This window comes from Petaurus breviceps, unplaced genomic scaffold, assembly GCF_028583685.1.
Source record: "Petaurus breviceps papuanus isolate PSGF00001 unplaced genomic scaffold, PetGlider_PUasm1.0 90603, whole genome shotgun sequence".
Classification (NCBI taxonomy): domain Eukaryota; kingdom Metazoa; phylum Chordata; class Mammalia; order Diprotodontia; family Petauridae; genus Petaurus; species Petaurus breviceps.
In genome coordinates, this window is record NW_027187284.1 from 721,871 (window position 1) to 734,563 (window position 12,693).

The 12,693-nt window shown below is 34.7% G+C and overlaps 1 protein-coding gene across 10 annotated transcripts in view; it reads right to left on the bottom strand.

Moving 5' to 3' along the window:
- DMD (dystrophin) overlaps nt 1–12,693 on the bottom strand; it is a 2,504,498-nt gene that overhangs the window by 585,271 nt on the left and 1,906,534 nt on the right. The gene's annotated exons all lie outside the window — the stretch shown is intronic.

A 12,693-nucleotide genomic window follows, 5' to 3' on the forward strand; every position in this document is an offset into this window, starting at 1 on the left:
GATATCCATAATTTGCAGGTCATTTTAGCAGCAGCTGCTGCTACTACTGATTTGCAGCCACAGCAGGGTTACAGAGGGTTGGTAGGAATGAAATTAGCTACTTGGTTACTTTACATGGTAATTTTCCATTGCTATAAATCATCAATGATATTGTTCTAAATATCTCCCTTAGCATGCAATCCCTACAAATAGGAAACCTTTTAATTACTTTAAAGAAGATAACTTAAAATGGAACAGACAGTTTACCTTCTGTTCTCTCTCTCATCCCCAAGAATCTGGTATATGCATATGGGTACTCTCAAGCCCAGAAACTTGAGGTCCTGTATTACATGTATTGTTCTACCTACTGGAAAGAGTGGATGGAATTCCTCCTGCTTCTTAGAATCTGCTAAAGAGATCAAATATTTCCAAAAGGCAAATGCTTTGTAAGTAGACATATAACTTCCTTTCACACAGGGAAAGGAAAGCTCCCACTTTTCTGAGTAAGAAACAAATGTTCCAAGGTGCCTTTTTGTCTTCTTAAAACGGCTATCTGGGTTTTCTTAGTGCTGTCCTAGGTACCTTGGTCCAATGCAGAACCCAAACAAAAGAATTCATGACTGATCTTTTAAATGCTCTTGTCTACAGATAGCCTTATTTATACTCATGGCCCCAGAACAGGACAAAGCTTTCTGGGTGAATCACACAGCAATGTAAAAAGTTGGAAAGACAAAGTAGGTGAAAAATACAGATTTTTTAATATGATCTATATGATCAGTTTCTTGCACTAATCATCAATGCATGTCTTTTGGACAGGTGCTATGGTTAGATAATACACTGAGCTCATAATAGCAAAAAAGACTTTTTGACTATATAGCATATGAGAAAATGTGAAGTCAATTGTCCAAGTTACTGCAAATGCTCATATTTTAACCTGGATGTTTTACTTGATGATAGTTGCAAGCTATCTCAGAAAAATCAAAATGATAAATTACATAAAGCGGAGTGGAAAATGCATAATGTTCATAGGCAGATTGACACCATAGGGTAGAAACATTTTAGGGAGATATAAGGTTGAAGACAGAGAGTGGTTGGTCATATAATGAGAAGGAAAGACAAGAGATAGCTTGGGTGGAATTCATGCTTCTGAGTCATTTGAAGGCCTCTGGCAATCATTTGAATTATCTATGGAGAAAATATAAGGAGGAAACTATATAGGTTAAGAATGTGTGAAGAGGTTGGCATCTGCATTGGTGGAGGAGGTATCCACATAAATGATATCATAGATGTTTCAAAAATCTATAAGTATACAGTGTTCATTAATGTGTGAGACATTTGCCTTCAAACATTAGAATCCTCCAATTCTCCTAACATTATCTGAATCTACCAATGAGCTGTGACTATATGACTGATTTTTTAAAATAATTAAACCAGAACTTATGCATACTAATAAATCTTATTCCTTCATTCAATGCTGCCATTGTTAAACACAAACAAATAAACATATGTTGGCACCACTATAAGAGCTTGGATCACATTCATCTGAATATCTTTGTGAGGAGAAAGGTTAATCCTTTGGGGGTAAGATTAATTTCTGCAAATGGACAAAAGTCACTCATGATCCAGCACTTAGCACAGTGCCTGGGACATAGTAGGCATCTAAAAAACATTTACTGATTAAATGTAATTCAGTGAATAAGGTAGATCAAAATCCATATAATGTATATATACGTAATATATACATACATACAACGTGCATATATAATAATATATACACATATAATGCACATGTAATATATCCAACCTGAGGGAGGGCTATGTACCAATTATTGGTTATACACAAAACAGTGAAAGGCAAATATATGTAGAGAAGAGGCTCTAAATCAGTAGCCAATCAAGCACAAACAAAAAAGATTAGAACAGGTCTATACCATGTTTTCTTAATAGCACCAAAATCTAAGGGTATGAGACCAATGGAGAAACCAGTTGTAGAAATAGAGATATAGCCCAGGAGATCATTACTAGATCAAGAAGCAAAGTATGAGTTATATTAGAAGAGTTGACTGACTCAACATGACTTTCTTGTTGCTGTTGCTGTTGTTGAGTTGCTTCAGTTGTGTTTGACTCTTCATGACCCATGAGGAATGTTCTTGACAAAGATGCTGGAGTAGTTTGCCATTTCCTTCTCCAGCACACTTTACAGATGAGGAAACTGAGGCAAACAGGTTAAGTGGCTTCCTCCAGGTCACACAGCTAGGAGGTGTCTGAGGCCAGATTTGAACTCAGGTCTTCCTAACTCCAGGCCTACAGTTTTGTCCACTTTGCCACATTGCGGCTCTAGCTTCCTACAGCTTTGCTATTTATTTCCTGCTTCTGCTCTATGCTAAAATGCTTCTGTGGTTCTGGGTCAGGTATACCATGTCCTATCTTGATTTGGTTGTGCCAGGGAAGAGTGGACCTGTACAAATAACTAGAAATAGCTACAAAGGAATAAGATAGATTTTCTTCAAGTGTGTAAACTTTTCTGAACCTCTACCCTTCCTTCCCCCACCCCAAAAGAAATTCCCCAAAGGCTTTGAAAAACAGTAGTTCATGTCCAAGGAAACAGCTAACAAACTACAGAGCCAGGACTAAATGTACAGAAGTATTTTTTGTAATGATTATTAAGTTTTTAATTTAAAAAAAATTAAAATACACAGCACTTTATACCAAATATTGTACTGGATAAATGATTTTTGAACTAAAGCAAATGAAAAAGCAATAATTTCACATTAGAAAATTTGGCTACTATAAAGGGCAAGAAACGAATTTTCATTACAGAATAGTAAGGCAAAGAAAAAAGACAAGTAATCAATAATAAATCTACCTTTAACACAACACTAACTGGAAAGATGTTGCTTTTTAGTGATTAAAGTGGTTGTCTTGCCCAAACTATAATAAGTAGGAACAAGATTAATTTATATGAGGATTCATGTAATATCCATTTGGTCATGCTTATGTTTCAGGAAAAAGCAGGATTAAAATTTTTACAGTGAAAGAAAATGGTTACAATGAGTTTTCTATTTAAAAAATGAAAATCTAAGGTATTTTCTAATTGAAATTTCTGAATATTATCTTTTTTTAGATCATCAGTGCAAAAGTTATCTTTACACACACACACACACACACACACACACACACACACACACTCACATATGTAATATTAAGATGGTAACACGGGAACCGGTAAGGTTTCTGTAAGATGGAATTTTTGGAGTAAAACTATTCAAGAAAATCTAAAATATTATAATTTCTGTTTTAAATATGAGTTAGCTAGATGGTACAGTAGATAAATCATTGAACTTAAAGTAAGGAAAACTTGAATCCAAATACTGCCTCAGATAAATTTACCTAAGACAAGCATTTAATTGCTTTCAGACTCAGTTTTCTGACCTATAAATTGGGGATAATAATAGTATGACCTCATAGGACTGTGCAAATTGAATAAGATAACATATGTATATTAGGTATTATTATAACTAAATTGTGTCCCCTAGTTATCTGAGTTGGTTATTTCCTGACCCCCAAATAATTTCTTGTATTGAATATTTAAATAGTAACTACAAATGTTTCTCAATGGCTTTCACTGGTCCTTGGCTAACCATACAAGCACTCACATATATAAATACCCACAGACTATCAGATTTGGAGTCTAAATTATGTAATATTTGCATATGTTATACACAATCCTTAATTAGCATCTAATCATTTTATGGAACATTGTCCCCTCAGGCAAAATATCCCTATAAAAGCTTTAGCTCTTTAAAGCCACATTCTAACTCAATGTGACTTCAAGTTGATAGGAGCTACATATAACTGTCCAGGAAAGAATTTATTATAAAAACTGTCCCATAATGGAGAGAGCAGCTATTATTTGCTTGTTTCAAATAAATGCACTTAAGATTTCTGTGCTTTCAAGCTAAAATGAGCTGTCATTTTGTTTAATACCCCAAATCCTCCTCTTTGTCATGTCTAAATCCAGATATAGCAGAAAGAAGGAAAATATAACAATAACTCTAAAGTTTAACAGTGTAACTACTAACTAGAATTCTAATTTCATCAGCAAAGAAGCAATCGCCTAAGGAGAGCATGGATTTTATGGATCTACTTCACAATTCTCTTAGTCACTCACTCATTTCTCAGTCATGATATGATTCTCTTTAGTTAATACAATTTCCTCCCAGACTTTTTAGATGTCTAAGGTATTAGTTAATTTGCAATTAATCAATATATAAGTAATTTGCTCTGGATGTGGTGGGAAGATAGATACAAAAAAACATAGTCTGATTCTTTGCAACATTAGATTATTGATTTACAATCAATTTACAATCACATTAGGTAGAATTATATACGACAATGTCTATCCGTCAAAAGCTTTCACTTACCTATTCTTCCCCTGCCCCTCTTTATTATGTTGCCTTTTTTCTATTAATTATTTCTTATTCATTCTATATATAGCTATAATGGGAATGTAAATTTTAAAGATCTTCCCTGCCCCTAGGCTAGAGTGCACCTGGAGCCTGGGGTGGGAGGCTTGTTTTTCAGTAGATACTTTTTGATTGGGCAGTGAGTCAATAACAATGCCCAAAATTGGGCAGTGTTACATTCTCTGAGCAAGGAGAAGGTTATATAAGCCCTGATGTGTAGCTTTGTTTTGGGGCTCACTTTGAGAAGCGTTCTGTGATTTGATGAAACTCTGGGAAGCTGTTGTTGAGAGTCCCCCGGCTTTGAAAAACCCAGATGTTGAAACCCAGATGTTGATTTGGTATGGATATAATGGTTGGGCAGTTTGGAAACTGTCTACTTGATCTGTTTCTCTGTCTTGATAATTCTGTCTGTATATTCTGAAGTTAAGGGTGCTGACCTTTTCCCCCTGAACTAGGTAAACGATGCATATTTGACTGATTAAAGCAAGCTTGTTAACCCATTTTGAGTTGCTTTCCTTTAACAAAGCAGATCTAAGAACCTATGTTGGCAGCAACCCTGGGGACGCTTGGGGTGCTTGCCGCTACAATAGCTTACTTTGTATATATTTGTTTGCATGTTTTCTTCCCAATTATACTATAAGCTCATTGGGTATAGGGACTTGACCCATTCTGTATCCTCAACATTTAGCACAGTGCCTGGCACATATCCGGTACCTGATAAATGTTTATTGATCAATTGTTTTCACATACTCAGGTCTGAGACTGGTTCCATGAGAACCATATAGGAATTCCGATGTCTAAGGCGGAAATACTGTCATATGTATTAAGGTCCTACCTTAAGGTATCTCAAACCTGGGTTCCTGTTTGGTTTGGCTATATTTCTTCAGGTACCGGGAATTTCCTAATCCATGAATATTTGACTGGACTAAGGGATATTTTTTTGATATTTGGATCTTCCTGACTTCTGTTTGTCCTGCTTTAAATAGCAACATTGTTTTAAGAACAACTTTGAGTGAAGAAGTCATTTTGCCTATTATAAATGCCCAAATTAACTATAAAGGACATATGGAAAAAATATGCTCTCTTCATCCAGAGAAAGAATGGATAAATATAAGTATGTATAAAATAATTTTACATGCATACATCCACACACACATATATATTTGTGTCTAATGGTAGCCATCTCTAGGGTGGGGGAAAGGGAAGAAAAAAGAGAAATAAAATAAATTTATATGATAACTTATTTATTTAAAAGGAACAGCAATTTGTACATAACAGATGAACAGTTTCATGTGGAATCATGTTTTTAAATTACACTATGTTATGGAGATGTTTGTTTTGTTTCATAAATTAAAAATAAAATAAATTTCAAAATATATTTTATAGGGGCCGGTAGATGGCACAGTGAAAAGAGCACTGGCCCTGGAGTCAGGAGGACCTGAGTTCAAATCTGAACTCAGACACTTAAGACTTACTAGCCATGTCACCTTGGGCAAAAAGCAAAAAAAAAAAAGTTTTGTATATACAACTTGACTTTGATTCATAGCTTTGCACTTGCTTTTGTAATGATGTTACATATAGCATCATATGATGTTTCCACCTGAATTATATATAGAATTCTCTTTTACTGAGTATACAACTTAGATAGCTACATCTGACTAGGTGACCTTTTCTTACAGGCAACACTGGTTGAACAAAAATATTTTGTATTTTACTTGGACCATTTCTTTGGCACTGGGGCATATGCCTTCTATGGACAATTCATCTGAGTCATAATCCCTGAGTCTATCTTTATCACCTGTCCTTGGTCCACCAGTTCTCTTATCTCCTTCCTTCTTCCTTTCCTTCCTGCCTTCTCTTTCTCCCTCCTTCACTCCCTCCCTCCCTCCTTTCCTTCCTTCCTTCCTTCCTTCCTTCCTTCCTTCCTTCCTTCCTTCCTTCCTTCCTTCCTTCCTTCCTTCCTTCCTTCCTTCCTTCCTTCCTTCCTTCCCTCCTTCCTTCCTTTGCCTGGTCCTAGTTTTATCAATCTACAATCCCTTTCAAGTCTGAGATTCTCTGATTCATGTTTTTGCCAACTCTATTGTCAGTCACCCTAGAACTCTATGATATAAATGTGAAACCTCTGTTCCTACACGAGTTCCTAGCTTGCTTAATGAATTAACACAAGCCTTCCTACAAGCCTTATTAACAAATAAGATGCCACCTTAATGCTTGCTACTCTCTCATTGTTTAAACAGTGATCCTTCAGCAGAGCAAAGGATGTGTAATCTCATGACAGAGTCATCAGCCAGATGGCAACTCTTGAAGTTTAATCCTTAGAGGCTTCCCACAGCAATCTTCAATATCCATCAAATATTACACTATTCATAAATTCATATCCACTTGGAGAAAATGAGGTTGCAGTATCTCATATTTCTGGAATCATGCTTTAGCACTATGGCCTCTGTTAGGCATAGACTCAGGCAAACCACATATTTGGCTAGATGGATTATGGGGTAAAAATCTGGACCAAAAAAAAATAGATTCCTTAGCTAACAGAGACTTTTTTTTTTAGAAAAATATGGATTATTGCTTTGGTGCATATTCATTCCGCAACTCATCTGGGAGGAGAGGGTGATATGGTGGAAAGAACATTTTCAAGGTCAGCCTCTAGGATAGAAAAAAATTCTCCAGTCTTTGGTGGTAGAGAAAAATGAAGAATTTTCTGTTATGGGGACTTCATGCTTCACCACTGTCACCTCACATGACTCAAGCCTCTGGGGAAAGCTATGCCAGAGACATTTGCACAGGGTTAATAATCATTTCATGAATAGAATCAAAATTTTGCATAGAACAAAGTTTGCACAGAATAAAAAATGAGAGGTTTGGATAGCATCAAATTATGTTTCCACCTGAATTATATATAGAATTCTCTTTTACTGAGTATATAGCTATCTAGTGAATAAAACTTACATCTGACTAGGTGCCCTTTTCTCACAGGCAATACTGGTTGAACAATAATATTTTGTCTTTTACCCACAAAGTTTTTTTTAAAGCTCCCTTTGATACATAAAGTATCTCTCCTCAGATGTCATTTGTGGTTTCTAGATTATATAATTTTTGTCTTTTCACTTACAAGTTTATATTCTTTGAAATTCCCTAAAAGTTGCATTGTTCAGATCTTACATGTGGTGTTTATATTCATCCTTAATCCCAACCAATATACTTTTTTTGGCTATGGACTTAGAAACTCTTTAAACATTTCTGTACTATCTGAGGGCTGAATGCTAATTGGGTTAATCATAATGTTCAATTGATTAAATAAAAATATATCTTTACCTCATCCTGACTTTTGGCCCTTTTATCTAATACCTTGTCCTTGTGGACCTAGAGCAGGGGTGGGGAACCTGTGTATGAGTCCAAGTATTACAGAAAAAACCCTCTTATTAAGGGGATTTGTTCTGTGAAGTTTGGATTGAATCAAAGGGTCACACTTGAGGACCTAGAGGACCACATGTGACCTCAAGGCCACAGGTTGCCCCCTGACCTAGAGATTTCCTCTTATTTATTATCCTAAGCCTCATCAAATTTTATGCTCTTACTTTATTTAAAATACAAAGAATACTTTAGAAGATATTATTCTAACATTTTCAATTTTCCTCCCCCCAAAAGTTGCCATATTTTATTAACTAGGTAACTAGGTGGTGCAGTTGATAAAAACTGTTGGACTGACTCAGCAAGACCTTAGTTCAAACCTTGCCTCAGGCATCTACTTGCTGTGCAACCTTCTGCAAATTTCTTAATTTACCTCAGTCTTAATTTCCTCATCTGCAAAATGGGAATAATAATAGGACCCATTTAACAGGGCTGTTATGAGGACAAAATGAGATGACATGTGAAATGTTTATAAAATGCTACATAAATGCTAGTTATTATTAAGTTTTCAAAACTGTCAATTTTGTTCCTTATGTTCCAAGAAAAAGCTCCCCTGATTCTAGTTAACTATATAGTTTCCTAGCATCACTTACATCTCCAGAGCCTTGCTATCTTCAGTTATTCCAGGATTTAAATACTCACTTTTGTTTTAAGGGTACAAATTTCACTTCAAAAGGAAAGATGAATAATAATCAAATGTAGTTTTCTGGGAAAAAAAGTTCTCTCATATCTTTGAGAAAAATCTATAATCAAGATTTTTTTTTGGTCTTTATTAATTTGTTTACTTTTAGTTTACAAGATTCATTACCACAATTCCTTGAGTTTCAAATTTTCTCTCCCTTCCCCCCTCCCCTCCATGGTGGCATACAATCAAGTATAATATTTGCAAATACTTTACATTAGGCATTAGTCAGGTTATAAAGAAGGATTGTATCAGATGGAATGAACAATGTGAAAGAAGAAACAAAACCAAACAAAAAAAAAAGAAAAAGAGCAGGTACTTTGCTTCAATCTGGGTTCAAATTCAGTTCTTTCTCTGGATGTAAACATCTCTCTCCATCATGAGTCTTTTGGGGTTGACTTATGACGCTGGATTGCTGAGAAGAGTCCAGTTTATCAAAGTTGGTCATCACACATACGTTGTGTCTGTCCTGGTTCTACTCTTCTCACTCAGCATCAGTTTGTATAAGCTTCTCCAGGTAAATATGAAGTCCATCTGCTCCTCATTTCTTATAGCACAATAGTATTCCATAACATGCATACACCACAACTTGTTCAGCCACTCCCTCAATTGATGGAAATCCCCATAATTTCTATTTCTTTGCCACCACAAAAAGAGCTGCTATAAAAAAAAATTTTTTTTTTACATATGGATCTTTTTCCCACTTCTATGATCTCTTTGGGATACAGCACTAGAAATGGTATTGCTGGGTCAAAGGGTATGAAATTATTTAAAGCCCTTTGGGCATAATTCCAGATTGCTTTCCAGAAAGGTTGGATCAGTTCACAACTCCATGAGCAATGCATTAGTGCCCCAATTTGCCCACATCCTTTCAAGCATGTCATTTTCCTGTTTTGTCCTCTTAGTCAATCTGACTGGTGAGATGTGGTACCTCAGAGTTGTTTTGATTTGCATTTCTCTAATCAATAGTGATTTAGACCATTTTTTCATATGCTTATAAATATCTTTAATTTCTTCCTCTGAAAACTGCCTGTTCATATCCTTTGACCATTTATCAATTGGGGAATGACTTGTATTCTCATGGATTTGGCTCAATTCTCTGTATATTTTAGAAATGGGTCCTTTATCAGTGACATAGTTTGTAAAAATTCTTTCCCAATTTTCCACTTCCCTCCTGATCCTGGTTACATTGGTTTTGTTTGTACAAGAGCTTTTCAATTTAACGAAATCAAAATTATCCATTTTGCATTTTATAATGCTTTCTAATTCTTGTTTGGTCATAAAGTCTTCCCCTCTCCACACATCTGACAGGTAAACTATTCCTTGCTTTCCCGGATTGCTTACAGTATCAGCCTTTATACCTACATCATGTACCCATTTAGACTTGATTTTGGCATATGGTGTTAGATAATGGTCTATGCCCAGTTTCTGCCATACTATATTCCAGTTTTCCCAGCAGTTTTTGTTAAATGGTGAGTTCTTATTCCCAAAACTGGGGTCTTTGGGTTTATCAAAAAGTAGATTACTATAGTTATTGACTGCTGAGTCTTGTGTACCCAATCTATTCCATTGATCCACTACTCTGTTCCTCAGCCAGTACCAAATAGTTTTGAGGACTGCTGCTTTATAGATTAAAATCTGGTAGAGCTAGTCCACCATCCCTTGCATTTCTTTTCATTAATTCCCTTGATATTCTGGACCTTTTGTTCTTCCAAATGAATATTGTTACTATTTTTTCTAGCTCTATGAGGTAGTTTTTTGGTAAACCGATTGGTATGGCACTAAATATATAATTTAATTTGGGTAAAATTGTCATTTTATTATATTAGCTTGACCCAGCCATGAGCAATTGATGTCTTTCCGATTAGTTAGATCTGACTTTATTTGTATGAAAAGTGTTTTGTAGTTGTGTTCATATAGGTCTTGGGTTTGTTTTGGCAGGTAGATGCCCAAATATTTTATAATGTCTACAGTAATTTTAAATGGGATTTCTCTTTCTATCTCTTGCTGTTGAATTTCATTAGAAATATACAGGAATGGTGAGGATTTATGTGGGTTTATTTTATATCCTGCAACTTTGCCAAATTTATTCATGTCTCAAGTGGTTTTTTGCTTTATTCTCTAGGATTCTCTAACTATATCATCATATCATCTGCAAAAAGTGATAACTTGGTCTCTTCTTAGCCTAATTTGATTCCTTTGATTTCTTTTTCTTGTCTAATTGCTACTGCTAACATTTCTAGTACCAGATTGAATTAGAGGGATGATAGTGGACATATTTGTTTCACCCCTGATCTTATTGGAAATGCGTCTAGCTTCTCCCCATTACATATAACACTTGCTGATGGCTTTAAATAGATGTTACCTATTATTTTAAGGAAGGTTCCATTTATTCCTATTCTTTCTAGTGTTTTTAATAGGAATGGATGTTATATTTTGTCAAAAGCCTTTTCTGCATCTACTGAGATAATCGTGGTTTTTGCTAGTTTTATTGTTGATATGATCAATTATACTGATAGTTTTCCTAATATTAAACCATCTTTGCATTCCTGGAATAAATCCCACCTGATCAAAATGTATTATTCTTGTGATAAGTTGCTGTATGCTTTTTGCTAATATTTTATTTAAAATTTTTGCATTTATATTCATGAGGGAAATTGGCCTATAATTTTCTTTCTCTGCTCTATCTCTTACTGATTTAGGTATCAGTACCACATTTGTGTCATAAAAAGAATTTGGTAGGCCTCCTTCTTCACTAATTTTCCCAAATAGTTTGTAGAGTATTGGAATCAATTGTTCTTTAAATGTTTGACAGAACTGACTAGTAAATCCATCTGTCCCTGGAGATTTTTTTCCTAGGGAATTCACTGATGACTTGTTCAATTTCTTTTTCTGAGATGAGGTTTTTAAGAAATTTACTTCCTCTTCAGTTAATCTGGGCAACTTACATTTTTGTAAATAATCATCCATTTTACCAAGATTATCAAATTTATGTGCATACAACTGGGCAAAATAATTCCTAATTATTGTTTTAATTTCCTCTTCATTGGTAGTAGGTTCACACTTTTCATTTTTGATACTCATAATTTGGTTTTCTTCTTTCTTTTTTTTATCATATTGACTTAGGGTCTATTGAATGTATTGGTTTTTTTCATAAAACCAGACCTTAGTTTTATTTATTAATTCAATAGTTTTTTTAATTTCAATTTTATTAATCTCTCCTTTGGTTTTCAGTATTTCTAATTTAATATTTAATTGGGGATTTTCAATTTGTTTTTTTTTTCTAGCTTTTTCAATTGCATGCCCAATTCATTGATCTCCCTTTTCTCTAATTTATTCATGTATGCACTCAGGGATATAAAACTTCCCCTACAGACTACCTTTGTATCCTACAAATTTTGGTATGTTGTCTCATTGTTGTCATTCTCTTGAATGAAGTTACTGATTGTTTCTGTTATTTCTTGTTTGACCCACTCATTCTTTAGGATTAAATTGTTTAGTTTCCAATTAGTTTTTAATCTGTCTTTCCATGGCCCTTTATTGCATATGATTTTTTTTTGCATCATGATCTGAAAATTATGCATTTATTATTTCTGCCTTTCTGCACTGAATTGTGAGGTTTTTGTGTCCTAGTACATGGTTGATTTTTGTGTATGTGCCATGTACTGCTGAGAAGAATGTATATTCCTTTTTATCCCCATTCAGTTTTCTCCAGAGATCTATCATACCTACTCGCTCTAAAATTGTATTTACCTCTTTAACTTGTTTCCTGTTTATTTTGAGGTTGGATTTATCAAGTTCAGAGAGGGGGAGATTAAGGTTCCCCATTAGTATAGTTATGCTATCCATTTCTTCCTCTAATTTCTTTACCTTCTCCTCTAGGAATTTGGATGCTATACCACTTGGTGCATATATGTTAAGTAATGATATTGCTTCATTCTCAATGGTGCCTTTTAACAGGATATAGTTTCCTTCCTTATCTCTTTTAATTAGATCAATTTTTGCTTTTGCTTTATCTGAGATAAGGATTGCTACCCCTGCTTTTGTTTTACTTTAGCTGAAGCATGATATATTTTACTCCAGCCTTTTACCTTTATCCTGTGTGTATCCCTCTGTTTCAGATGTGTTTCTTATAAACAGCATATTGTAGGA